At 44.4% G+C, this 27,861-nt stretch overlaps 1 long non-coding RNA gene across 1 annotated transcript in view; it reads left to right on the forward strand.

The window, feature by feature from the left end:
• Nucleotides 1-6,747, forward strand: part of LOC132385012 (uncharacterized) — a 125,255-nt gene extending 118,508 nt beyond the window's left edge. Inside the window, exon 5 of the long non-coding RNA XR_009509051.1 lies at nt 6,657-6,747. This is a non-coding gene — a long non-coding RNA (uncharacterized LOC132385012). The remainder of the gene's footprint in view (nt 1-6,656) is intronic.
• Nucleotides 6,748-27,861: the final 21,114 nt, after the last annotated feature.

Genomic DNA, 27,861 nt, shown 5'->3' on the forward strand with positions numbered 1-27,861 from the left:
CCAAAACATGTAAAAGTTGTACAAGTCGTTGGTAAGGCTGTACTTGGAGTATCGTGTACAGTTTTGTTGTAGGAAAGATGTGGTTAAACTGGAAAGAGTGCAGAAAAGGTTTACGAGGATGGAGCAAGTAAAAAGGGGTTTCGGTTATAGGGAGATTTTGGCCTTCATTCCTTGGAAAGTAGGAGAATGAGGAGTGACTTTATAGGAATGTTTAAAATGATTAAAGATACAGATAAGGTGGATAGTAACAGTCTTTTCCCCAGGGTAGGGGAGTCCACAACTAGGAGCATAGGTTTAGGGTGAGAGGGGAAAGGGTTAAAATGACAGAGGGGCAACTTTTTCATGCAGAGAGTGGTGAGTATATGGAACAAGATTTCAGAGGAAGTACAATAATATCAATTAAAAAGCACTTTGATAGATGTATGGAGGGGCAGGGCTTAAAGGGAGATGGGCTGAATGCAGGAAATAACCATATAATAATCACAGCACAGAAACAGGCCATCTCGGCCCTCCTCGTCCGTGCCGAACTCTTAATCTCGCCTAGTCCCACTTACCCGCACTCAGCCCATAACCCTCCACTCCTTTCCTGTCCATATACCTATCCAATTTTACCTTAAATGACACAACTGAACTGGCCTCTACTACTTCTACAGGAAGCTCATTCCACACAGCTATCACTCTCTGAGTAAAGAAATACCCCCTCGTGTTTCCCTTAAACTTCTGCCCCCAACTCTCAAATCATGTCCTCTCATTTGAATCTCCCCTACTCTCAATGGAAACAGCCTATTCACGTCAACTCTATCTATCCCTCTCAAAATTTTAAATACCTCGATCAAATCCCCCCTCAACCTTCTACACTCCAATGAATAGAGACCTAACTTGTTCAACCTTTCTCTGTAACTTAAGTGCTGAAACCCAGGTAACATCCTAGTAAATCGTCTCTGCACTCTCTCTAATTTATTGATATCTTTCCTATAACTCGGTGACCAGAACTGTAGACAATATTCCAAATTTGGCCTTACCAATGCCTTGTACAATTTTAACATTACATTCCAACTTCTGTACTCAATGCTCTGATTTATAAAGGCCAGCGTTGCAAAAGCCTTCTTCACCACCCTATCTACATGAGACTCCACCTTCAGGGAACTATGCACAGTTATTCCTAGATCTCTCTGTTCCTCTGCATTCCTCAATGCCCTACCATTTACCCTGTATGTTCTATTTGGATTATTCCTGCCAAAATGTAGAACCTCACACTTCTCAGCATTAAACTCCATCTGCCAACGTTCAGCCCATTCTTCTAACCGGCATAAATCTCCCTGCAAGCTTTGAAAACCCACCTCATTATCCACAACACCTCCTACCTTAGTATCATCGGCATACTTACTAATCCAATTTACCACCCCATCATCCAGATCATTTATGTATATTACAAACAACATTGGGCCCAAAACAGATCCCTGAGGCACCCCGCTAGTCACCGGCCTCCATCCCGATAAACAATTATCCACCACTACTCTCTGGCATCTCCCATCTAGCCACTGTTGAATCCATTTTATTACTCCAGCATTAATACCTAACGACTGAACCTTCTTAACCAACCTTCCATGTGGAACTTTGTCAAAGGCTTTGCTGAATTTATTTACATATTTATTTATTGAGATATAGCGTAGAATAGGCCCTCTTGGGCCTTTGAGCTGTGCTGCCCAGTAATCCCTCAACTTAACCCTAGCCTAACCACAGGACAATTTACAATGATCAATTAACTCGTACATCTTTGGAATGTGGGAAGAAACCACATTACCCAGAGAAAAGGCACACATCCCTCAGGGAGGACATGCAGACTGCTTACAGGTGATGGCAGAATTAGACAATAGACAATAGGTGCAGAAGTAGACCATTCGGCCCCTCGAGTCTACACCGCCATTCTGAGATCATGGCTGATCATTCACTATCAATACCCAGTCCCTGCCTTGTCCCCATATCCTTTGATTCCCCTATCCATCAGATATCTATCCAGCTCCTTCTTGAAAGCATCCAGAGAATTGGCCTCCACCGTCTTCCGAGGCAGTGCATTCCACACCTCCACAACTCTCTGGGAGAAGAAGCTCTTCCTCAACTCTGTTTTAAATAACTGACCTCTTATTCTCAATCCATGCCCTCTGGTACTGGACTCTCCCAACATCTGGAACATATTTCCTGCCTCAATCCTATCAAATCCTTTAATTATCTTAAACGTTTCAATCAGATCCCCTCTCAATCTCCTCAATTCCAGCGAGTACAAGCCCAATCTCTCCAATCTCTCTGCGTAAGACAGCCCTGCCATCCCAGGAATCAACCTAGTGAATCTACGCTGCACTTCCTCAATTGCCAGAATGTCCTTCCTTAAACCTGGAGACCAAAACTGTACACAATATTCCAGGTGTGGTCTCACCAGGGCCCTGTACAAATGCAAAAGAACATCCTTGCTCTTGTATTCAATTCCCCTTGTAACAAAGGCCAACATTCCATTTGCCCTCTTCACTGCCTGTTGCACTTGCTCATTCACCTTCATTGACTGGTGAACTAGGACTCCTAGGTCTCTTTGCATTTCTCCCTTACCTAACTCTACACCGTTCAGACAATACTCTGCCCTCTTGTTCCAGCTTCCAAAGTGGATAACTTCACATTTATAGAATTCTGATGCCCTGAGCGGTGATAAGAGTTGTGCTAACTACTGGGACTAGCTGGGTGGATACTGTGGTCCAATGGGCACAAGGCTTGTATCCATACTATGTTACTCTATATCTGAATTGTATAATCTTTATGTGAATGTTTGGTTTCCCCTGGTACTCGGACTTCCTCCCACATCCTAGAGACCTGCTGGTTGGTAAGCTAACTGGCAACTGTCAATGACTGCTGGTGTAGATAGGAGGCAGGAGAGATGGGATGGAATTAGAACCATAGAATTGAAAGATATTTGGGACAGAGCAGGTTTATTGGAAATACAGTATGTAAATGAAATTGATGCAAATACTCTAATAACTGGCTTTGACTCAATAGACCAAAGGTGGCCCCTTATGTTCTGGGAAAATGTACAAACCCATAAAATAACAAATTGCTAGTTAGCACAGGTCATAGATATTATACCCAGTTTAGTACTGTATGACCATACTCATTTAAAATAATCTTAAGGATGACAGTAGATATACAGATTTTTGGCTTTTATTAAGCGTACATGTTCAAAACATGTTCAATACTCAAAAGGGTTAATGCTCTGTCACCTGAATATCGTGAGGAAGAATTCTGCAATTCTGCTGATCTGCGTTCCTGAGACCATTATTGGATGCAAAGCAGGAAGATCTGTTCTTCTGCACATTACCCTGACAAATATGCATGCAGACAGAAAGAAAACTTCTGACTGATTTACCCAAAACCTGCATGAAGATCAGTACTATCAGATCTGCCTTTTGTTCACTGAGACAGAATCCGAACTCCTGAGTTTCTGACTGCTGCTATATATTGACTTGAAATACCATAAATATTAATTCACTTGTTGAAGGCTGCATTGTGGCGTTATGCTTGCCGTACCAATAAAATTAGCTTGTCACTTTTACTTTCTCATTAGCTTGTAAAGTGGAAGGGAATTTTAAAAGGTTGTGGCCTGTCAACCAAGGTGTCAATCACTCAACAGTGAGAAGCATTGTATTTTCTTTTACAGCATAAAAAGCCAGTTTATATAAGGCAAAATTTCCCCCTTAGTGGAACAACAATGCATTTAGGGACTTGACATTCTATCACTTCATTGAATTGCATTTCATTACCGAAACAATTGGCTGAGGATGCTCTGTTTACTAACACTTAGAAAACGACTTTCATTGTCCTTCTCAATTACCTTTAGGAAGACAGTAGGCATCATGTAGCAATGACTTCAGACCACTCCCTCAAAAACCTTACCAACAAATAACCAATATGAAAGCATAGTAGCTATTGAGATGTAGAAAGCTGAGCAGCCAATTGGAATCACAATAATAAAATATTGCGCATGGAGGAGTGAGAGATTTTAAGGACAAAAATGGGAAGTTACACATGGATATAGATGGAAATCCTAAAGTACTCAATGACATCCGTGCAACTGTTTTCACAAAGGAGGAGGGTACTTCCTAAGAAACTGTGAAAGAAGAGATAATTAAGATAGTAACTACAATAAAGATTGATAGCACGGAGATATAAGAAAAGATTGCTAACTTAAAGCATATATATGGAGTGCTGCCACAAGAAAGCAGCATCCACCATCATTTTATTTTTATGCACTACTTATTTAATTCAACTATTTAATATTCAGTATATATACTTACTGTAATCCACAGGTATTTTCTTTATTATTATGTGTTTCATTGTACTGCTGCTGCAAAGACAACAAATTTCACAACATATGCCAGTGGTACTACTCCAACCTGATGGCATGAACATCGATTTACAATAGACAATAGACGATAGGTGCAGGAGTAGGCCAATTGGTCCTTCGAGCCAGCACCACCATTCAATGTGATCATAGCTGATCATCCACAATCAGTAACCCGTTCCTGCACTCTCCCCACATCCCTTGACTCTGCTATCGTTAAGAGCTCTATCTAACTCTTTCTTGAAAGCATCCAGAGAATTGGCCTCCACTGCCTTCTGAGGTAGAGCATTCCATAGATCCACAACTCTCTGGATGAAAAATTTTTTCCCCAACTCTGTTCTAAATGGCCTACCCCTTATTCTTAAACTGTGGCCTCTGGTTCTGGACTCACCCATCAGTGGGAACATGCTTCCTGCCTCCAGTGTGTCCAATCCCTTAATAATCTTGTATGTCTCAATCAGATCCCCTCTCATCCTTCTAAATTCCAAGACAAGCCCAGTCGCTCCAATCTTTCAACATGTGACAGTCCCGCCATCTTGGGAATTAACCTTGTGAACCTACGCTGCACTCCCTCAATAGCAAGAATGTCCTTCCTCAAATTTGGAGACCAAAACTGCACACAATACTCCAGGTGGGGTCTCACCAGGGCCCTGTACAACTGCAGAAGGACCTCTTTGCTCCTATACTCAACTCCCCTTGTTATGAAGGCCAGCATGCCATTAGCTTTCTTCACTGCCTGCTGTACCTGCATGCTTACTTTCAGTGACTGATGAACAAGGACACCGAGATCTCGTTGTACTTCCCCTTTTCCTAACGACACCATTCAGTTAGTAATCTGCCTTCCTGTTCTTGCCACCAAAGTGGATAACCTCACATTTATCCACATTAAACCGCATCTGCCCACTCACCCAACCTGTCCAAGTCACCCAGCATTCTGCTAATATCCTCCTCATATTTCACACTACCACCTAGTTTAGTGTTATCTGCAAATTTGCTAATGTTACTTTTAATCCCTTCATCTAAATCATTAATGTATGCTGTAAATAGCTGCGATCTCAGCATTGAGCCTTGCGGTACCCCACTAGTCACTGCCTGCCATTCTGAAAAGGACCCATTAATCCCTACTCTGTTTCCTGTCTGCCAACCAATTTTCTATCCATGTTAGTACCCTTCCCCCAATACCACGTGCTCTAATTTTGCCCACTAATCTCTAAACCTTCTCAAGGATTTCTCAAACTTCCGGTAATGCACACCCTCCCCATTTACCATTCCCCATTCCCATTTCCCTCTTTCACCTTATCTGCCTAATCACCTCCCTCTTCCATGACTAACTGTCCTCTAACAGATTCCCCTTCTCCAGTCCTGTATCTCTTTCACCAATTGATTTCCCAGCTCTTTACTTCACCCCTCCCCTTCCTGGTTTCATTTATCACTTTGTGTTTCTCTCTCCCCTCCTCCCACCTTCTTACTCTGAGTCCTCATCTTTTTTTTCTCCAGTCCTGATGAAGGGACTTGGCCTGAAACATCAATTGTGCTTTTTTCCATAGATGCTGTCTGGCAGGCTGAGTTCCTCCAGAATTTTGTGTATGTTGCTTGGATTTCCAGCAGCTTCAGATTTTTCTTGTTTGCCAGTGGTATTAAACCTGATTCTGATTCTGACATACAAGTTCATACTTTGACAATAAATTTACTTTTGAGTTTTTGGAATCAGTGGACGGTGCTGCAGCTCAAAGAGTGGTTGGTAACCTGAGTTCATCCTGACCCTGGTAGAAATCATGGGGACACTGAACATAATCTTTCAGTGTTCTTTGGGGGGGGGGGGAGGGCGGGGAAGGATGTACCAGGGACAAATGAGTGAATTTTGTTCAAACAAAGGAGTTGGATTAAGCCCAGCTACTCTAGCCTCTCAGTCTAAACTAGGTAGTAGGGAAACTTATAAAAATGGTGATTAATAGTTACTTAGAGAAAAATGGAAAATTGAAAGTATGAATACTAAGGTTGCCATGGAGGACAATGAGACAGCAGGAGAGATGGGGAGATGTGTCAGATTTAAAGAAAGATATCTGGGACTCCTATTGATGAAGTAAGTTGAAGAAGGGCTTGAAACCATCAAAAGAGGCTAGCAAGAGATGGATAAAGGTGTCGCCTCTGGTAATCAAATAATACACAAGTAAGTTTCACATCCTCAAGTATTGTCATAGTGATCTGCAGATCACTCACTGAGAACAGGTCATCATCCAGGTCATGCCTTTTTTTCTTTGCTAACATCAAGGAGGACAGAAGCCTGAAGGCATACACGCGATGATTCGGGAACAGCTTCTTCCCCTCTGCTATCCAATTTCTGAATGGACATTGAACCCATGAATACTACCTCACTACATTTTTGTTTGTTATTTTTGAGGTGCTTATTTAATTTAACACATATACTTGCTGTAATTCATGTTTTGATTATTGTGTATTGCATTGTACTGCTGCCACAAAGACAACAAATTTCATGATATATACCAATGATACATGAAATCTGATTCTGAACTCTCAAAGGAATTCATTCCAGCAAGTGGATGAGGGATTTAATGTGAATGTACCTGCAATGTAATTTATAATGGATCATTAAGGGTCGGCTGAGTTTAAGTTGGATTATTAAATGACCTGCTGAGTTCATCCAGTATTTTGTGTTTGTTACTCTGGATTTCCAGCACCTGCAGAATCTCTCATGTTTATTAAATGTCAGCAGTATTTCTCTGTCTGGTCACTAGACAATAGCTGTCAGGGAGGGTTTCAACTAAGTTGGCAGGGGGAAGGAAACCAGGGTATGAGGATCGAGGAAGAGGAAAATAGAAATAAGTCAAAGATACTGTGCAGCAAAGATGGCAAGAAAGGACGGGCAGGTGAATAGACAGAATAATTTGCTGTGCGATAGAAATATAGCAAAATTGGTAACAGATACTGATCTAAATGTACTGTACTTAAATGCACACAACATTAGAAATAAAGTGGATGACCTTGTTGTACAGCTACAGGTTAAAAGATACGACATTGTGGCCATCACCGAGTCATGGCTAAATGAAGGATGTGATTGGGAGCTGAATGTCCAAGGATACACAGTGTATAGGAAAGATAGGAAGGTAGGCAAAGGGGGTGGCATGACCCTGATGGTAAGCAACGATATCAAATCACTGGACAGGGACTTAGGATCAGAAGAGGTAGAATCCTTATGGATTGAGTTAAGAAACGGCAAGGGTAAAAAGACACTAATAGCAGTTATATACAGGATCTCAGGAGAGGGAGTTTGTAGAATGCCTAAGGGATGGCTTTTTGGAGCAGCTTGTCCATAAGCCCACCAGGGGATCGGCTGTTTTGTATTGGGTGCTGCGTAATGAACCTGAGGCGATTAGGGAGCTAGAGGTAATGGAACCCCTTGGAAGTAGTGATCATAATATGATTGAGTTCAGTCTCAGATTTGAAAAGGAGAAGCTGGTATCAGGTGTATTGATATTTCAGTGGAATAAAGGAAGTTGCAGTGGTATGAGAGAGGAACTGGCCCAAGTTGATTGGAAAAGCAAGCTAGATGGAGGGACAGTAGAGCAGAATTGGATGAAATTCCTACAAGAAATAAGAAAAGTGCAGGAAAAACATATTCCAAGAAAAAAGAAAATCATGAATGGAAAAATGGCACAAATGTGGATAACGAGAGAGGTTAAGGCTAAGATAAAAGCAAAGAAGACGGCAAAAAAGCAAAAATTAGTGGGAAAACAGGACTGGACAACTTTAGAAACTTGCAGAAGGAAAATAAGAAAGTCGTTCAAAAAGAAAAGGTGGATTATGAAAGGAAGTTGGCAATTAACATAAAAAAGGATACTAAGTGTTTTTTTTAATATATGAAGAGTAAAAGAGTGACACAGGTAGATATAGGACCGATTGAAAATGATGCTGGAGAAATTATAATGGTTAACAAAGAGATAGCAGAGGAACTAAATGAGTATTTTGCATCAGTCTTCACAGTGGAAGACATTAGCAACATACCTGAAAGCCAGAGGTCTCAGGGAATAGAATTAGGTACAGTCAAGATAACTAGTGAGAAAGTGCTTGGAAAGCTAAGTGGACTAAGTATAGATAAGTCTCCTGGACCGGATGAGGTGCACCCACGTGTTCTGAAGGACGTGGCTTTGGAGATTGTGGAGGCATTGGAAATGATCTTCCAGGAATCAATAGACTCTGGCACGGTTCTGGAGGACAGGAAGGTCGCAAATATAGTTCCACTGTTTAAGAAAGGAGGGAGGCAGCAAAAAGAAAATTACAGAACTATTAGTCTGACATCAGTAGTTGGGAAGTTATTGGAGTTGATCCTCAAGGACAAGGCTATGAAATAGCTCGAGATGCATGACAAGATAGGCCCAAGCCAGCATGGATTCATGAAGGGAAGATCCTGTCTTGCCAATCTATTGGAATTTTTTGAGGTAATCTCAAATAAGATTGAGAAAGAAGAGGCTGTGGATGTTGTGTATTTGGATTGTCAAAAGGCCTTTGATAAGGTGTCGCATAAGAGGCTGCTTAATAAGATGAGGGCCCATGGAATTACAGGAAAGATATTGGAATGGGTGGAGCATTGGCTGATAGGCTGAAAGCAAAGGGCAGGAATAAAGGGATCCTATTCTGGTTGGTTGCCAGTTACTAGTGGTGTTCCACAGGGGTCGGTGTTGGGGCTGCTTCTTTTTACACTGTATATTGATGATTTAGATTATAGATTAAGAGGTTTTGTGGCCAAGTTTGTGGATGACACCAAGATAGGTGAAGGAGCAGGAAGTGTTGAAGAAATGGAAAGGTTGCAGAGAGACTTGGTCAGTTTAGGACAGTGGGCAATGAAATGGCAGATGAGATACAATGTTGAGGAATGTACGGTTGTACATCTTGGAAGAAGAAATAATCAGGCAGATTATTATTTAGATGGGGAGAAAATTCAAAAATCGGAAGTGCAAAGGGGCTTGGGGTCCTCATGCAGGATATCCTAAAGGTTAACCACCAGGTTGGATCAGCAGTAAGGAAAGCGAATGCTATGTTGGCATTCATTTCAAGAGGAATAGTGTATAAGAGTAAGGAGGTGTTGATGAGGCTCTATGGGGCACTGGTGAGACCTCATTTAGAATACTGTGTGCAGTTTTGGGCCCCCTATCTTAGAAGGGATGTACTGATGTTGGAGGGAGTTCAGAGAGGATTTATGAGGATGATTCCTGGAATGCAGGGACTAACAGATGAGGAACGTTTGTCGACTCTTAGACTGTATTCATTAGAGTATAGAAGAATGAGAGGGGATCTTTAGAAACATTTTGAATGTTGAAAGGGTTGGACAGAGTAGATGTGGAAAGGCTGTATCCCTTGGTGGGCGAGTCCAGGACAAGAGGCCACAGTCTTAGAATTAGAGGGCACCCATTTAAAACGGAGATGAGGAGAAATTTTTTTAGCCAGAGGGTCATGGATTTATGGAATTAGTTGCCACATACAGCTGTGGAGGCCCGATCATTGAGGGTGTTTAAGGAGGAGATTGATAGGTATCTAATTAGTCAGAATATCAAGGGATATGAGGAAAAAGCCGGAAATTGGAACTAGATGGGAGAATAATTTAGCTCATGTTGGAGTGGTGGAGCAGACTCGATGGGCCAAATGGCCCACTTCTGCTCCTCTGTCTTGTGATCTTGTGACTACTCATCAAAGTGTGCCTACTTTCATCTGATTTACTTCAGTGACAGATCTTGTTGTTTCTTTGAGAAATACCTCTGTTAAGAAATCCCTCACATCTTATATGCATAATGCTTTTCCTTGTTTAAGTGAGAAAAGAAGCTGTGCATGTAGAGCAAACAACTCTCATGCCAAGCACTTCTCCCCACCTCAGTAGCCTTCTTCTGTTGGAAAAGTAAAAATAAAACTGCGAGTGCTGAAAAATCTGAAATAAAAAACACAAGCTTCTGGAAAGACAGCCGGCATCTGAGGAGAAAAAAGAAGCTCAATCTTTCAGACCAAGGTCCTTTCATTAGAACTGAAATATTGTCACCAAGGTACCCTTTGCACAAGCATCTGAGCAACTAAATATTAGAAAAATACTTCCGATCAGATTTAACAAGTCCTATGAACTTTGGAAGGTGAAGTCAGTGCTTCAGCTGTCCAGTTAGGTCTTTCATTGGCAGAGAAATCCCTTTAAAATCAAGACATTGGCATGATGAGATCTGCATAGTACTTGACTGTTCAAGATCTTTGTATCTTCTGTCGTCTTTCATTCGGAAGAAAATACCAAAGTCTGAAAGCATGTACCCACCAGGCTGAAAGACAGCTTCTATGCTGCTGCTATAAGATCTTTGTGGGTTGCAGCTTTCAATATTTATGTTTTCCACATAGAAAATGGACATTAATCCATTTTGGGACTTAAGTATTGTCTGCGTGAATTCCAACAAAATACAAAAAGCTGCAAGTGATTCATAAAATAATGAAGTCGTGGACACTAGGTTTACTCAGGACACTAGGCGCTTGCAAAACTGTGTCAGACAGAGTGGTCAGCAGCACTGGGGCTCCACAGGAGACTGTCCTGACTCCCTCTCTTCACCATCTACACCTCGGACTTCAACTACTGAACAGAGTCTTGCCATCTTCAGAAGATTTCGGATGACTCGGCCATAGTTGGATGCATCAGCAAGGGAGATGAGGTGGAGTACAGGGCTACGGTGGGAAACTTTGTCACATGGTGTGAGCAGAATCATCTGCAGTTTAATGTGAAAAAGACTAAGGAGCTGATGGTGGACCTGAGGAGGGCTAAGGCACCGGTGACCCCTGTTTCCATCCAAAGGGTCAGTGTGGACATGGTGGAGGATTACAAATACCTGGGGATTCGAATTGACAATAAACTGGACTGGTCAAAGAACACTGAGGCTGTCTACAAGAAGGGTCAGAGCCATCTCTATTTCCTGAGGAGACTGAGGTCCTTTAACATCTGCCGGACGATGCTGAGGATGTTCTACGAGTCTGTGGTGGCCAGTGCTATCATGTTTGCTGTTGTGTGCTGGGGCAGCAGGCTGAGGGTAGCATACACCAACAGAATCAACAAACTCATTCGTAAGGCCAGAGATGTTGTGGGGGTGGAACTGGACTCTCTGACGGTGGTGTCTGAAAAGAGGATGTTGTCAAGTTGCATGCCATCTTGGACAATGTCTCCCATCCACTCCATAATGTACTGGTTAGGCACAGGAGTACATTCAGCCAGAGACTCATTCCACTGAGATTTAACACTGAGCGTCATAGGAAGTCATTCCTGCCTGTGGCCATCAAACTTTACAACTCCTTCCTCGGAGTGTCAGACACCCTGAGCCAATAGGCTGGTCCTGGACTAATTTCCACTTGGCATAATTTACTTATTTTATTATTTAATTATTTATGGTTTTATATTGCTATATTTCTACACTATTCTTGGTTGGTGTGATTGTAACGAAATCCAATTTCCCTTGGGATAAATAAAGTGTGTCTGTCTGTCTATTTTCTCCTGTATTTTTGGATGCTGGAGTTCAGAAACCATCTTCCATTCATACTCTATCATTCCATGCCATGCAGTCATTTAATTATCTCTATGACAAATAAACTCTTCTCAGACTTCCAGTCTGGTACAGGTATCAATTGTAACTGATAATTCAATGACAAACTCTATCTTCATCAGGGATGATGGCTGGGCATGTCTAGTCTGGTGGTATTTTACCCCCATCATCCGTCTCTCCTGACTGGTCTTCATCCAAATAGGTTCCCCCTCTCCCACCTTGTTTACAATCAAATTCCAGTTCTTACTTGGATGAAGACTAACCAATCTTTCTGTTGGATTTTCAGTTGCATGTCACTGAACAAAAACTATGCTAATACATTTCTAGGCAAATAGTGAGCAGCAGTCCACAGGTATCTTCTTTAAGTACTAAACCTTAATTTCCTTTGTGTGTTAAATATATCAGTGTTGGCATCACCCAATCATACAATCCTCATCTTAAGGTGCTCCAACAACTGAATGGAAACAATTAGACAACAATCTTACTGCCATTCCCCAAGAAGTACACACATAATCCCCACTGCTCCCATTTCACAGAGACAATGGTCTTGTGTAATAAGTCTGACTTTCCTTCCTTCTCTCTCCTTTTGCAAAAGTCAATCCTTCACCAGTTATCTGAGAGTTGCTACAGATATCAGTTGCCTGAATCTCCAGTGAGCTCCCTGTCACTGATCCAAGATGTAGTGGACAATGAGTCTTCAGGATTAGATTTGAGTGTGAATCGGTCACTGTCATTTCAGAAGAGGGAATCATCATTCCTTGTGTGTCACGTCCCCCCACCTCCTCACCCCAAGGTACCCGATGATGAGTGCGACTGAATTTTCAGTCCTATATCTAAGGAGAGTGGGGTGATGGGTTGGAATTGAAGGCTGTCTACACTCACTGTCAAAGCTCAGATACGGGCAACCAGTTGGGTGAGTGACTAAGACCAGGTGTATCACATGCTCCAGCAAGATCTATGGATTCTGGTTCAAAATTCGTGAGTCATCTGGGTGGAATGTATGAGAACTCTAGGAAGATGAGTCACACTGTAATGGACCATCATGCTAGAAAATTCTCCTTCAATCATTAAACCTGTTGAAATTGTGTGCCAACATGCACAGTTTTTACACAGAGGTGACAAATAGTTGTGCCTAAACTTCGCACATCAGGAGCTCTACAGAACTGGATCAGTGCTCCATTTTTCCCTGAAACACAGGATAACCAAAACATTCATAGAACCACTTCCCTCTCTATGAAGAGCATGTTGGTTGTTCCTTTATAGTCATCGATGCCTCTGAGTTTTGATTCATGTAAAATCAAAATATCGAGCTGTCAGCTAGGCAGTCATCCAGCAAAAACTGTGCTGAAAAGATTAGTTTTCATGACTGGAAACCATTGAGGTCTGATGCAGGTACCCATATGCACTTAAAAATTAAACACATCATCAATTACACAAAACAGTTCATGCCATTGAATTCAAGGTTACTGAGAATATAAACATTTTGATGGAGGCTAGGCATCAATAAGGAGAAAAATCAGTAATAAACATTTTGAATTTGCAACTCCCATGAGATGACCTGCAACTTATCTCTGAAGAAAATGATGAGTGCAGGCCAAATGCTGATTGAATTGAATTGACTTTATTTCTTACATACATTTCACATACATGAGTAAAAATCTTTGTTACATCTCCATCTAAATGTGCAATTTATAGTGATATGTAATTTTAATATATAGTATGTATAACAGGATAGTCAACGTAGCATAGAAATATAGTTGTATCAGCGTGAATTAAGCAGTCTGATGGCCTGGTGGAAGGAGCTGTCCTAGAGCCTGTTGGTCTTGGCTTTTATGCTGCAGTACCGTTTCCTGGATGGTAGCAGCTGGAACAGCTTGTGGTTGGGGCGACTCAGGTCCCCAATGATCCTTCGGGTTCTTTTTACACATCTGTCTTTGTAAATGTCCTGAATCGTGGGAAGTTCACATCTACAGATGCGCTGGGCTGTCTGCACCTCTCTCTGCAGAGTCCTGTGATTAAGGGAGGTACAGTTCCCATACCAGACAGTGATGCAGCTAGTCAGGATGCTCTCAATTGTGCCCCTGTAGAAAGTACTTAGGATTTGGGGACTCATGCTGAACTTCAACCGTCTGAGGTGAAAGATGTGCTGTTGTGCTTCTGTCACCACACAGCTGGTGTGTACAGACCACTTGAGATCCTTAGTGATGTGTATGCCAAGGAACTTAAAGTCATTCACCCTCTCAACCCCAGATCCATTGATGTCTATAGGGGTCATTAACCTATCCTATTTAACCCTTTCATTTTCTCTGCATTCTGGCATATTTACCTCCAATAATTCCAACTTCAGATAAAAAGTCATTGACCTGAAATGTTACCTCAGTTGCTCTCTCTGTTCAGCTTGACTTGTTGAAAATTTCCAACAATATCAGTGTTTACTACAGCTTTCCAAAATCCACAATACTTTTTGTCTATATTCTGATCTTTTAAGCTCTTGCGCTCATTAGGTTGAAATAAATAAGGCATCCCATCTTTTAACATATCTGCACCAACTTCTTTATTTATATATATATATATATCAACAGTAAATTATGCTTGAGGACTATCTGAAAATACTGAGTTAAGAGAAACTGAAGAGATATTAGGCATGATATTGTGGCGACCCACTTTCTGCGCAGGCGAACCGGCTCACAAATAGCCAGCGCGCGGGGAGAGACTTTGGTAATGCACCTCTGATGTCATTTCCGCCCGGAGAGGGCAGGCATTAGGGATTAAATGCCAGCACCGCGAAGTTTGAATAAACTAGTCTCGAAACGACTTACCGACTGCATGTCGTCTCTAGCTTTGTATGTAGTGCATTGCTACATTGGTGACCCCGACAGTCCAAACGGGATTTGGACCAAAGATGACCAACTCTTCATCTGTTCATGCAGTTTCACTAATACTGCTGACTTTCTGAACGCTGCGACCATGTGTGTGGTTTAGCTAAGCAGAAGCCCAGTTCCAGATTCGGCAGATACCTTCTGATTCCACGCGTTACTACCACGTGGTGAGCGCCCTTGACCAGGAGACGGCCGCCCAGGTTGCGGATTTCATACAGTCGCCCCCGGAAGAAGGCAAATATTCAAACATTCAAAGCGCTGCTCATTGGGACCTTTGGCCTCTCCCGCCTGCTTCACCTGGATGGTTTGGGAGACAAACTGCCGTCAGCATTGATGAACGAGATGCTGGCCCTGGCTGACGGACACAAGCCCTGCCTCATGTTCGAGCAAGCGTTCCTAGAGCAACTGCCCGGGGACATACATCTGCTGCTGGTTGACACAGATTTCAGCGACCCCCGGAAGGTGGCGGCCCGGGCAGACATGCTGTGGAAAGCCAAGAGGGAGAACGTGGCGTCCGTCAGTCAGATTACCAGGCCACGTGCCCAACAGCAGACCAGACCAGGCCTGGCAGGGGGGCGCACACAACACAGAGGCAGGAGTGAGGAGGACAGTGAACAGTGGTGTTTCTACCACCAGCGGTGGGGCACAGAAGCCCACCGTTGTCGCCCGCCCTGCAAGGGCCAGGGCCAGCAGCCGCTAATGACTATGGCGGCTGACCACCAGGACAGCCTCTTGTACGTCTGGGCCAAACAGTCGGGATGCCGCTTCTTGGTCGACACCGGAGCGGAAATCAGCGTCTTGCCCCTGACGGGGTACAACACCCGCAACAGGAAGCCAGGACCCACCCTGAAGGCTGCAAACGGCAGCACGATACGGACCTACGGCAAGGGAAAAGACTGGTACATGCCAAGATTTTCCAGGCGTTCTCCCTGGGTGAAGCCAAGTTGCTGGCCCCACACCTGGACTCTGTCATGCTGTCGGACAATTAATTCGCCAGAATCCTGGTAGACTTTCCATTGATTCTGGCACCACAGTTCATGGCAGCCATGCCCAGACATGGGGTACAGCACCACATCCTGACCCAGGGACCACCCCTTCACGCCTGCGCACAAAGGCTCCCCCCGGAAAAGCTCCGCCTGGCGAAGGAGGAGTTCAAGAGGATGGAGGAATTGGGCATCGTACAGAGGTCTGACAGCCCATGGGCCACCCCCCTGCACATGGTGCCCAAAGCAGCCGGGGGTTGGAGACCGTGTGGCGACCACCGCAGACTGAATGAGGCTACAACACCGGACCGCTACCCCGTGCCGCACACACAGGACTTTGCAGCAAACCTGCACGGGGCAAGAATATTTTCCAAAATAGACCTCGTCCGGGATACCATCAAATCCCGGTGCACTCTGAAGACATCCCCAAAACAGCACTCATCACCCCGTTCGGCCTGTTCGAGTTCCTCTGAATGCCGTTTGGCCTGAAGAATGCCGCACAGACGTTCCAGCGGCTAATGGATGCGGTGGGACGCGACCTGGACTTTGCGTTCATCTATTTGGACAACATCCTTACAGCCAGCAGTAGTCGCTGGGAGCATCTGTCCCACCTCCGCCGGCTCTACTACCGCCTGAGTGATTTTTGGCCTCACGATCAACCCGGCCAAATAAATGCCAGTTCGGTTTCGATACCATCGACTTCCTGGGCCACAGGATTACCAAAGATGGGGCAACACCTCTGCCCGCCAAGGTGGACGCGATACGCCACTTTGCCTGGCCCAACACGGTCAAAGGCCTGCAGGAGTTCGTTGGTATGGTGAACTTCTACCACCGTTTCCTCCCCTCAGCAGCCCGTATCATGCGCCCTTTGTACACCCTGATGTTGGGTAAAGGCAAGGACATTACTTGGGATGAGGAGGCCGCGGCCGCTTTCGTTAAAGCCAAGGAAGCCTTGGCAGATACCACGATGCTGGTGCACCCCAGAACGGACGTTCCGACCGCACTCACGGTGGACGCATCTGACACAGCAGTCGGTGGTGTGCTGGAGCAGCTCATCAAGGGGCGCTGTCATCCCTTGGCGTTCTTCAGCAAGCACCTACGACCACCCAAACTCAAGTACAGTGCTTTCAACGTGGAGCTGTTGGCACTGTGTCTGGCAATCCAGCATTTCAGGTACTTCTTAGAAGGCAGGCCGTTCACAGTGTTCCCGGACCACAAACCATTGACCTTCGCGTTCACAAAGGTGTCCGATCCCTGGTCAGCTCGCCAGCAACAACATCTGTCCTACATATCCGAGTACACGACGGACATCCAGCATGTCTTGGGAAAGGACAACGTCGTAGCGGACGCACTCTCCAGACCAGCTGTCCAGGCCCTGTCTCTGGGGGTGGATGATGCAGCACTGGCGGAGGCGCAGCAGGCAGACAACGAGATGCCCAGCTACAGGACCACAGTCTTGGGTTTGCAGCTGCAGGACTTTCTCGTAGGCCCAGGTGAGAGGACCCTCCTGTGCGTCGTGACTACCGGCCAACCTTGCCCCATCGTTCCGGCAGCCTGGAGGTGGCGAGTTTTCGACTCCATACACGGTTTGGCGCACCCATCTATCCGAACAACCGTCTGCTGGTCTCCAGCAAGTTCACGTGGCACGGACTTTGCAAGCAGGTCAGTGAATGGGCCAGAACGTGCATGCAGTGCCAAACGGCCAAGGTGCAGCGGCACACTAAAGCCCCACCGCAGCAGTTCAAACTCACTCACTGGAGGTTTGACCACATTCATGTGGGTATTGTGGGCCCCCTACCAGTGTCCCGAGGAGCGCGGTACCTCCTAGCTATGGTAGACCGGTTCACGAGGCGGCCAGAGGCGGTCCCGCTCACCGACACATCTGCCGATTCCTGCGCCCGAGCACTGATTGCAACCTGGGTAGCACGTTTTGGGGTACCGGCCCACATTACCTCCGACAGAGGTGCCCAGTTCATCTCCAGCCTGTGGTCAGCTGTGGCCAGCCCATTGGGATCGCAGCTACACCACACCACTGCCTACCACCCACAGTCGAACGTTTCCACCGTCACTTGAAGTCGGCTCTCATGGCCCGCCTGAGAGGACCTAACTGGGTGGACGAGCTTCCCTGCGTCCTGCTTGGAATTCGCACAGCGCCCAAAGAGGATCTGCACGCCTCGTCGGCTGAGTTGGTGTACGGCTCACCCCTGGCCGTCCCGGGAGAGTTCATACCAGCCCCAAGGGGGCAAGAGGATGAACCCGCAGCAGTCCTGGATAGACTACGCGAAAGGCTCAGCAACATGGCCCCCGTACCGACTTGACAGCACGGACGGACCCCGACCCATGTACCCAAAGACCTGCAGAACTGTAAGTTTGTGTTTGTACGAAGGGGCAGACACTGGGCACTGCTACAGCGGCCGTACGAGGGGTTGTTCAAGGTGATCAACAACAACGGGTCCACGTATGTTCTGGACATTGGGGGGGGAGGAAGAGGAGGTTTTCATGGTGGACTGACTCAAATCAGCCCATGTGGACTTGGCGCAGCCGGTCGAGGTTCAGGCACTGCGGTGCAGAGGCAGACTCCCAAACAGAGACTGATCCAGACTGAGGACATTGGGGGGTGTATCACCATTCTGTGGTGGGGGGGGGGGGGGTTATGTGGCGACCGGCTCACAAGTAGCCAGTGCGCGGGGAGAGACTTTGGTAATGCACCTCTGACATCATTTCTGCCCGGAGAGGGCGGGCACTAGGGATTAAATGTCAGCGCCGCAAAGTTTGAATAAACTACTCTCGAAATGACTTACCGACTGTGTGTCATCTCTAGCTCTGTATGTAGTACATCGCTACAATATAGACATTAACAACGGAAAATGCCACATGTCTATAGTTGGTGAGTTACCTGATGTAATGATGAAAGATGTGTTAGCATTTCAGGTAGATACTGTTTATCAGAATTTGATTGTTTGCACTTGCATTTATTCAACAACTGTACCAGAAGTCATTTTGCTTTGCAGTTACATATAATTACGCAGCATAGAAACAAGTTCTTCAGCACAATAATCACTTGTTTATTTGGGGATACATTGCAGAACAGGCCCTTCTGACTCAGCAACCTAGCCTAATCACAGGACAATTTACAATGACCAATACTAACCCGTGTATCTTTAGACCAAGGGAGGAAGCCAGAGCACCTGGAGAAAACTTTCATGTTCCACAGAGAGGACGTACAGACTACTTACAGAGGATGCTGGGATTGAACTTCAAACTCTGATTCCCTGAGCTGTAAAAGCATTGTGCTAACCACTGCACTACCATGACGCTCACATCCATGTTGATCATCAAGCACACATTTACACTAACTCTATATTCTCCCAACTCCCCAGCAAACCCCTCCCAGATTCTGTAACTCATACACTGGGAGCAATTTTACACAGCAGCCAAATGAATCTACCAACCCACATGATTCTGAGATGTGAGACAAAACAAATATCCAGAGAAATCTTACATGGTCACTAGGAGAAAGTGCAAACCCAAAGTGACTGCATCAGAGATCAGAATTGATCTCTAGCCATAGGAGCTGTACCAGACAGTATGTATCTAGAGTCTTTTCATCTCAGAGTTTATTCTTCAGGGTCACTTGAGGAAGTACTACCTAATTAAACCACACATTTAGTGTCAGAACAAGCCTCAGACCGAGTTATATCATAGGGAGTTGTATTGTTCTAAAGCAAGGGAAACCAAGGATACGTCATTCCTCATTAAATTAACAAAGGCTCAGGAATAGTTTTTAAATGGTTTACTCACAAACTTTACAGAAGCTGCGGTTATACAGAAGATACTATCTCCAAAAATTTGATTTGAGCAACCTAAACCAAAGAAAGACAGTGTAGAAATCAAAACAGTGCCAAAACTTCTTTGCAATGGTTGCCAGTGTCAACTATATGCCTCAGTTGGCATGCTATGCGTAATCCTAGTTTAAATTCTGTATCATTGAATGCGAATTATGTTTCATTTCTGAATTTGAGCAGCATAAACTTTTACCTGAGAAGAAAATTTACTCTATTGGCACAATCTGATATGCTGCTGAGAAAATACCAATCCCCAGTGAAGTTACCCCATTTGAAAACTTTAATTACCTTTCTTAAAGCAGCATTTTCTTGTGCTTAATTGAATAACTTGCACTTATTCATTAATTGTTATAATGTACAAGCTTGTTCTAAAATAAAGAAACTCATAAAGCAATAGATGATTATGTTCATTTGAAGTTTGATTAGCACTCAGTCCCTCATCATCATCAGAAATCTTTGTCCACATGTCACATCCAAAGTAAATACAGATTAAATGAACAAATTTGGTCTGCATGAACTCCAGAGCAGATTTAAATGATTTTGACTATATTATTTTTATTTACCATCTGAAGTACAATCTGCATGCAGCTGTATACTGTAAATTGAATAGTTTTCCAAGAGAACTTAAGCTATGTTTCAGAGATAAAGGGCAAAACGTATCAGGAAATATAAATAGATAGAATCAGGAAGGAGGAATATACAAACAGCAAATCCAACACTAACTTATTGCATCCACAATCTGACAAGGCATATGGTGAGAGTGTCGGGGGCAGAAGTGAGTGAAGTTGCCAGTCCAATGAAGAAGGTTCTTGAAACTGAAAGGTCTGAAGGTAGATATGGACCAGATGGTGTACACGCCAGGTTTCTGGAAGAGGTGGCTGAAGAGATTGTGGAGGCACTAGTAATGATCTTTCAAGTATCAATGGATTCTGGAATGGTTCTGGAAGTTTGCAAATGTCACATGAAGTTTGCAAATGAAAATTGCAAATGTCACTCTGCTCTTCAAAAAGGGAGAGGGACAGAAGAAAGGAAACCATAGGCCAGTTAATCTGACCTCAGTAGTTGGGAAGATATTGGAGTCAATTGATAAGGATGTGGTTTCGGGGTACTTGGAGGCACATAATAAACTAAGTGGAAGTCAGCATAGTTTCCTCAAAGGAAAATCTGGCCTGACAAATCTGTTGGAGAGGGAGGGTGGGGGAGGAGAGGGAGGGTGGGGGAGGAGAGGGAAGGAGGGGGACAGAAAGGGAGAAGAGAGAGAGAGAGGGCAGGATGAGAGAGGGGGAGGAGAGAGTTGGGAGAAGGTGATGGGGGAACTGAAAGAGAGAAAGGGGGAGTGAAAGGGTGGAGCATGAGAGAGTGGGGGTGAGGGAGGCAGGAGAGAGAAATGGTGGAGGAGTGAGAGTGGGGTGGAGGAGAGAAAGTGGGACATGAGAGAGGGGAGAAGAGTGTGAGGGGACAGGGGAATGAGATGGGGAGAAAGGTGGAGAGAATGGGGGGACGGAGAAAGAGACAAGGATTGAGAGTGACATGGAGGGGAGAGGAGAGAAAGAGTGGGAAGGAGAGAGAAGGGCTGGTGGAGAGAGGGGTAGAGATGGATTGAGAGTGACATGCTGAGAGAGAGGGAGGGGGAGTGAGAGACAGAGCCAGAGAGAGAGGGAAAGAGAGAAAGGGTGTAGAGTTTGGGAAGGGAGAGAGGGGGAGGGAGAAAGGGGGAATGAAAGGAGGGGACAGAGGGGTGAGAGATGGGGAAAGAGAGGAGAGAAAGGGTGGGTGAGATAGAGGTGGGAGGAGAGACAGAGGGCAGGAGGGAGAGGGAGTGAAAGGGACGGAGGGGCAACAGATGGGCTGAGAATGGGGAGGAGAGAGAGAGTGGGACAGGAGAGGGAGGTGGAGGGAGATGAGGAGGAAGGGGGGAATGAGTGAGAGTGAGAGATGGAGACATGGAGAGAGGGGCAAGAGGGAGGGGTGTGAAAGAGAAGGGAAGAAACAGAGTTGGGGAAAGAAAGAGTGGGGAAGAGAAGAGGGAAAGGGGAGGCAAGAAAGAGTGGTGAGAAAGGGAGTAAAAAGAGAGGGAGAATAAAATATACTCAGTGGTCACTTTATTATTGTAAGTATAGCCGCTTGTTAATGTAAATATCTAATCAGCCAATCATGTGGCAGCAACTCAAAGTATAAAAGCATGCAGATATGGTCAAGAGGTTCAGCTGTTGTTCACATCAAACATCAGAATGGGGAAGTATTGTGATTTGGCGTGGTTATATAGGAAAGAAGCATATATAACAGTAATAACATGAATCTGAATACAGACACACTTAGTGCCTAACAGCAGTTAGTGGCTAAACTGTTCTTGACATTGCATGCAGTACTAAAACATCCAGTTACCACATGGAAGTACTTCTGGGCAGTTGTGCCATCTTTCTTCAGATTTGCCAAAAGGATTCATTCCACATTATACTGCTGCTGGAAATATTGACAATATGGTGAAGCAAGGAATGTCAATGAGATTGAAGCATGCACTGTACTCCAAAGCTATGCTTTGTGAAGATGTTGATCAAATGCTGTGATAACTGTGTCTTTATCATTATACTTAGCAAAAACCTGGACTCTACATAACTGTCAACCTGGACCCTGACCCCACTCTCCACTGACTGGCTTTCAATCCGTCTTCCCAGTGAATGACTCCAGATCCCTCAGAGATTAGATTAAACATAGAACACATCTTCTTCACTTTGGAGTAAAAGATTCCATGGGAGACAATGAGTGCTGTACCTAGTGTCCAAGTGAAAAACTATCACTCAATCAACACAACTAAAGAAGAATACATGATTATTATCACATTGGTCTTTCTAGAACCCTTACCACCTCCTTCACCTCCATATAGTCCTTTCAGGTGAGCAACACTTCACCTGCAGCTCCGTCAGAGTTGTCTAGTATAGCCAGTGTTTCTGATATGGTCTCGTCTACACTGGTGAGACCCAACGTAAATTGGGGGACCACTTTGTACAGCACCTCAACTGCATAGGCAAAATGCAGAAGATCCCAGTGACCAATCATTCTAATCCCCATTACCATTGGCATTCCAACATGTCAGTCAATGCTTCCTTTTCTGCCATGATGAGGCCACTCAGGGTGGAGGAACAACATCTCATTCTGCCAAGATAGCCTCCAACTATATGGCATGAACATCATTTTCACTTTCCGGTAATTTTTTCCCTTCTTCTTCCCTCTTCTTCTATTCTCCACTCTGACCTCTTAACTCTTCTCTTCATTTGCCAGCACCTTCCCCTAGTGCCCCTCCTCCTTCCCTTTCTATGATCCACTCTCCTCTACTATCAGATCCCTTCTTCTCCAGCCCCTTATCTTTCCCACTTATCACCTACCTTCTTACTTCACCGCCCTCCCCACATCCATCTGGTCTCACCTATCACCTTCTAGCTTGTCCTTCTTCCCCTCCACCCACTTGTTTTACTGTTTTTTTTCCCCCTTATTCATTTCCATAGATGCTGCCTGTTTTGCTGAGTTCCTCCAGCATTTTCTGTGTGTTGCTCTGGATTTCCAACATCTTCAGTATCTCTTGTGCTTACTTTCTTTCTGGAAGTTTGACGTGTCCAAATTTTCTGGTGGCTTTCAGCTTTGCAATCCTGCCTACACTGGCTGTTAAGTATGTCAGGGGATGCCAAGGCTACTGATATAGAATTGTAAATCTTGTTGAAATGATGGCAAATGGTATATTTTGAATTGTTTACTATGAGAAGAATCAATAAAGAATTCAGAAACACCACGATTTATATTCTCCATCTTTCACAATTTGCCGTGTTCTACAATTTCTGAAATAAACCCTTTGCATCACTTTTTTTCTTACTCATAGAGGCAACTTCCCTGAGTAAAAGGGGAAAATGTGAGAAAATGTGAACATTTGTGATGACCAACAAATGTTTCAGAATCTTTATTTTCCGCATTTAAAGAAGGGATTAAATGGCAGCATTGCTGTGTTTGATCATGGATGAACCAAAACCCATAAGTCACAATGTATTGTTCATAATTGCTCTAGATATCATTGGTCAGTGTTAGTAACAATTTTCAATTGCACCAACCCAAATCTAATGTTTGAGGCTGTGTCTCACAATGACAGAGATGCAGAAATAAAATTCTAGGATCTGTACAGTGCTCACCATTCTAGGAGTATTCACAGCTCTGTAAGTAAATTCTTTGCACTGGGCTGATTAGGCTGATCTGACTACCCATTGGAATGAGTTCAAATATTGTTTCTGGGCGAGGATAGGATTAGAGTTAACTCTGAAGCCTCTAAAGCTGAACTGCCTGGTGGCATGTACAGCTGAAGTGACAAAGATTGTTGGTGATGATGGAACTTTGGCCCATCTTCAAAAAAAATTGAGGAGCAAAAAGGGGAAAAGAACTTGGAAATGTGGTATTCTGTCTCAGCTGCTGTTCAGGGAACACAAGCTGCACATTCCAATAGGCTCCATTCAATGTAACTCTACCTCACACACTCCACATGACAGCCTTCAATTCTGTATCTCTAACGTGCATGGAATAAAGCGAGTGGAAATGAATGAAAAACTGCATCATTGATTAAGTTTTATTTCTGACTTATTTTTACAATAAAACAACATTCCTAAGCCGTGCCATTAGTAATTTTTGTCAAAATGATCTATTATCTATGCCATTGAATGCTCAATTCTGTTGCAGATACACCTGCACACTAATTGCTATCTCTCAGTTGACCCTAGTTTCCATGCTTATAATGTAGAGCTGCTGTTCAAAGGCAGTTGGGGAGAATTCTCCTGCACCAACGTCATGAAGTTCTATTTCATGAATAAATGATAATGCCCTTGGCCCCCTCCATCCTTCACATTCACAAGAGGCAAGAGAGCTGAAGCACTCCCAGAATGCACTGGAATCAAAACTGCCTGAATTAGACCCCAGGAGACATCAGTTTGCTGGTAGAATTCTAATCCTGGCTCTCAGCTACAGCTGCAAGGCCAGCTCAAACAAACACTCAAACACATTGGCAATCCTTTTGACTTCTCAGACTGCAGTTCCCCAAAAAATATTTTTCCTTTTGATACCAAGAATATGATGCACTCACTTGCACAGAGCCAAGTGGCTTTATCATCCCAGAGCAACTTTGCAGTGAGAAATACAAGGCAGAAGTGTTTCCATTAACTTAAATATCACTAATTCTATGGGGGTATTTTAGACCTACATACGAGTTATACAAATCCACATCTAATAAATGAAAAATACTTAGCTTGATAAGAAAATAGCAGTGACCCTACCTAGTGTGCAACCTACTCACCCCTGGAAACAATGAGATCACTTTGTAGCCAATGTGGTGCTTATCCAGTAAATGAAATAAATGTGGCACCTATGAAAAAATGCTTTTCAATATTTTTTATGTCCAAGCATTAAACTTTTCTGATATTCAGAGTGACCCTACATCACTCTGGAACATAGAAGAGTACAGCACATTACAGGCCCTTCGGCCCACAATGTCATATCGACCCTTAAACCCTGCTTCCCATATAACCCCCCACATTAAATTCCTCCATACCTGTCTAATAGTCTCTTGAATTTCACTAGTGTATCTGCCTCCACCACTGACTCAGGCAGTGCATTCCATGCACCAACCACTCTCCGAGTGAAAAACCTTCCTCTAGTATCCCCCTTGAAATTCCCACCCCTTACCTTAAAGCCATGTCCTCTTGTACTGAGCAGTGGTGCCCTGGGGAAGAGGCGCTGGCTGTCCACTCTGTCTATTCCTTTTAATATCTTGTATACCTTTATCATGTCTCCTCTCATCCTCCTCTCCAAAGAGTAAAGCCCTAGCTCCCTTAATCTCTGATCATAATCCATACTCTCTAAACCAGGCAGCATCCTGGTAAATCTCCTCTGTATTCTTTCCAATGCTTCCACATCCTTCCTATAGTGAGGTGACCAGAACTGGACACAGTACTCCAAGTGTGGCCTAACTAGAGTTTTATAGAGCTGCATCATTACATCGCATCTCTTAAACTCTATCCCTCGACTTATGAAAGCTAACACCCCATAAGCTTTCTTAACTACCCTATCTACCCGTGAGGCAATTTTCAGGGATCTGTGGACATGTACCCCCAGATCCCTCTGCTCCTCCACACTACCAAGTATCCTGCCATTTACTTTGTATTCCGCCTTGGAGTTTGTCCTTCCAAAGTGTACCACCTCACACTTCTCTGGGTTGAACTCCATCTGCCACTTCTCAGCCCACCTCTGCATCCTATCAATGTTTCTGTGCAATCTTCAACAATCTTCTACACTATCTACAACACCACCAACCTTTGCATTGTCTGCAAACTTGCCAACCCACCCTTCTACCCCCACATCCAGTTCGTTAATAAAAATCACGAAAAGTAGAGGTCCCAGAACAGTTCCTTGTGGGACACCACTAGTCACAACCCTCCAATCTGAATGTATTCCCTCCACCACAGCCCTCTGCCTTCTGCAGGCAAGCCAATTCTGAATCCACCTGTCCAAACTTCCCTGGATCCCATGCCTTCTGACTTTCTGAATAAGCCTACCATGTGGAACCTTGTCAAATGCCTTACTAAAATCCATGTAGATCACATCCACTGCACTACCCTCATCTATATGCCTGGTCACCTCCTCAAAGAACTCTATCAGGCTTGTTAGACATGATCTGTCCTTCACAAGGCCATGCTGACTGTCCCTGATCAGACCATGATTCTCTAAATGCCCATAGATCCTATCTCTAAGAATCTTTTCCAACAGTTTTCCCACCACAGACGTAAGGCTCACTGGTCTACAATTACCTGAACTATCCCTACTACCTTTTTTGAACAAGGGGACAACATTCACCTCCCTCCAATCCTCCGGTACCATTCCCGTGGACAACGAGGACATAAAGATCCTAGCCAGAGGTTCAGCAATCTCTTCCCTCACCTTGTGGAGCAGCCTGGGGAATATTCCGTCAGGCCCCGGGGGACTTATCCGTCCTAATGTATTTTAACAACTCCAACACCTCCTCTCCCTTAATAACAACATGCTCCAGAACATCAACCTCACTCATATTGTCCTCACCATCATCAAGTTCCCTCTCGTTGGTGAATACCGAAGAGAAGTATTCATTGAGGACCTTGCTCACTTCCACAGCCTCCAGGCACATCTTCCCACTTTTATCTCTAATTGGTCCTACCTTCACTCCTGTCATCCTTTTGTTCTTCACATAATTGAAGAATGCCTTGGGGTTTTCCTTTACCCTACTCGCCAAGGCCTTCTCATGCCCCCTTCTTGCTCTTCTCAGCCCCTTCTTAAGCTCCTTTCTTGCTACCCTATATTCCTTAATAGACCCATCTGATCCTTGCTTCCTGAACCTCATGTACGCTGCCTTCTTCCATCTGACTAGATTTTCCACTTCACTTGTCACCCATGGTTCCTTCACCCTACCATTCTTTATCTTCCTCACCGGGACAAATTTATCCCTAACATCCTGCAAGAGATCCCTAAACACCGACCACATGTCCATAGTACATTTCCCTGCAAAAACATCATCCCAATTCACACCTGCTAGTCTTATAGCCTCATAATTTGCCCTTCCCCAATTAAAAATTTTCCTGTCCTCTCTGATTCTATCCTTTTCCATGATAATGCCAAAGGTCAGGGAGCGGTGATCACTGTCCCCCAGATGCTCACCCACTGACAGATCTGTGACCTGACCCAGTTCGTTACCTAATACTAGATCTAGTATGGCATTCTCCCTAGTTGGCCTGTCAACATACTGTGACAGGAATCCACCTTGGACATACTTAACAAACTCTGCCCCATCTAAACCATTGGAACTAATCAAGTGTCAATCAATATTAGGGAAGTTAAAGTCACCCATGATAACAACCCTGTTATTTTTGCACCTTTCCAAAATCTGCCTCCCAATCTGCTCCTCGGTATCTCTGCTGCTACCAGGGGGCCTATAGAATACCCCCAGTAGAGTAACTGCTCCCTTCCTGTTCCTGACTTCCACCCATACTGTCTCAAAAGAGGATCCCGCTACATTACCCACCCTTTCTGCAGCTGTAATAGTATCCCTGACCAGTAATGTCACCCCTCCTCCCTTCCCCCCCCCATCCCTTTTAAAGCACTGATATCCAGGAATATTGAGAATCCATTCCTGCCCTGGTGCCA

This window comes from Hypanus sabinus, chromosome X1 (genome assembly GCF_030144855.1).
Source record: "Hypanus sabinus isolate sHypSab1 chromosome X1, sHypSab1.hap1, whole genome shotgun sequence".
Taxonomy (NCBI): Eukaryota; Metazoa; Chordata; class Chondrichthyes; order Myliobatiformes; family Dasyatidae; genus Hypanus; species Hypanus sabinus.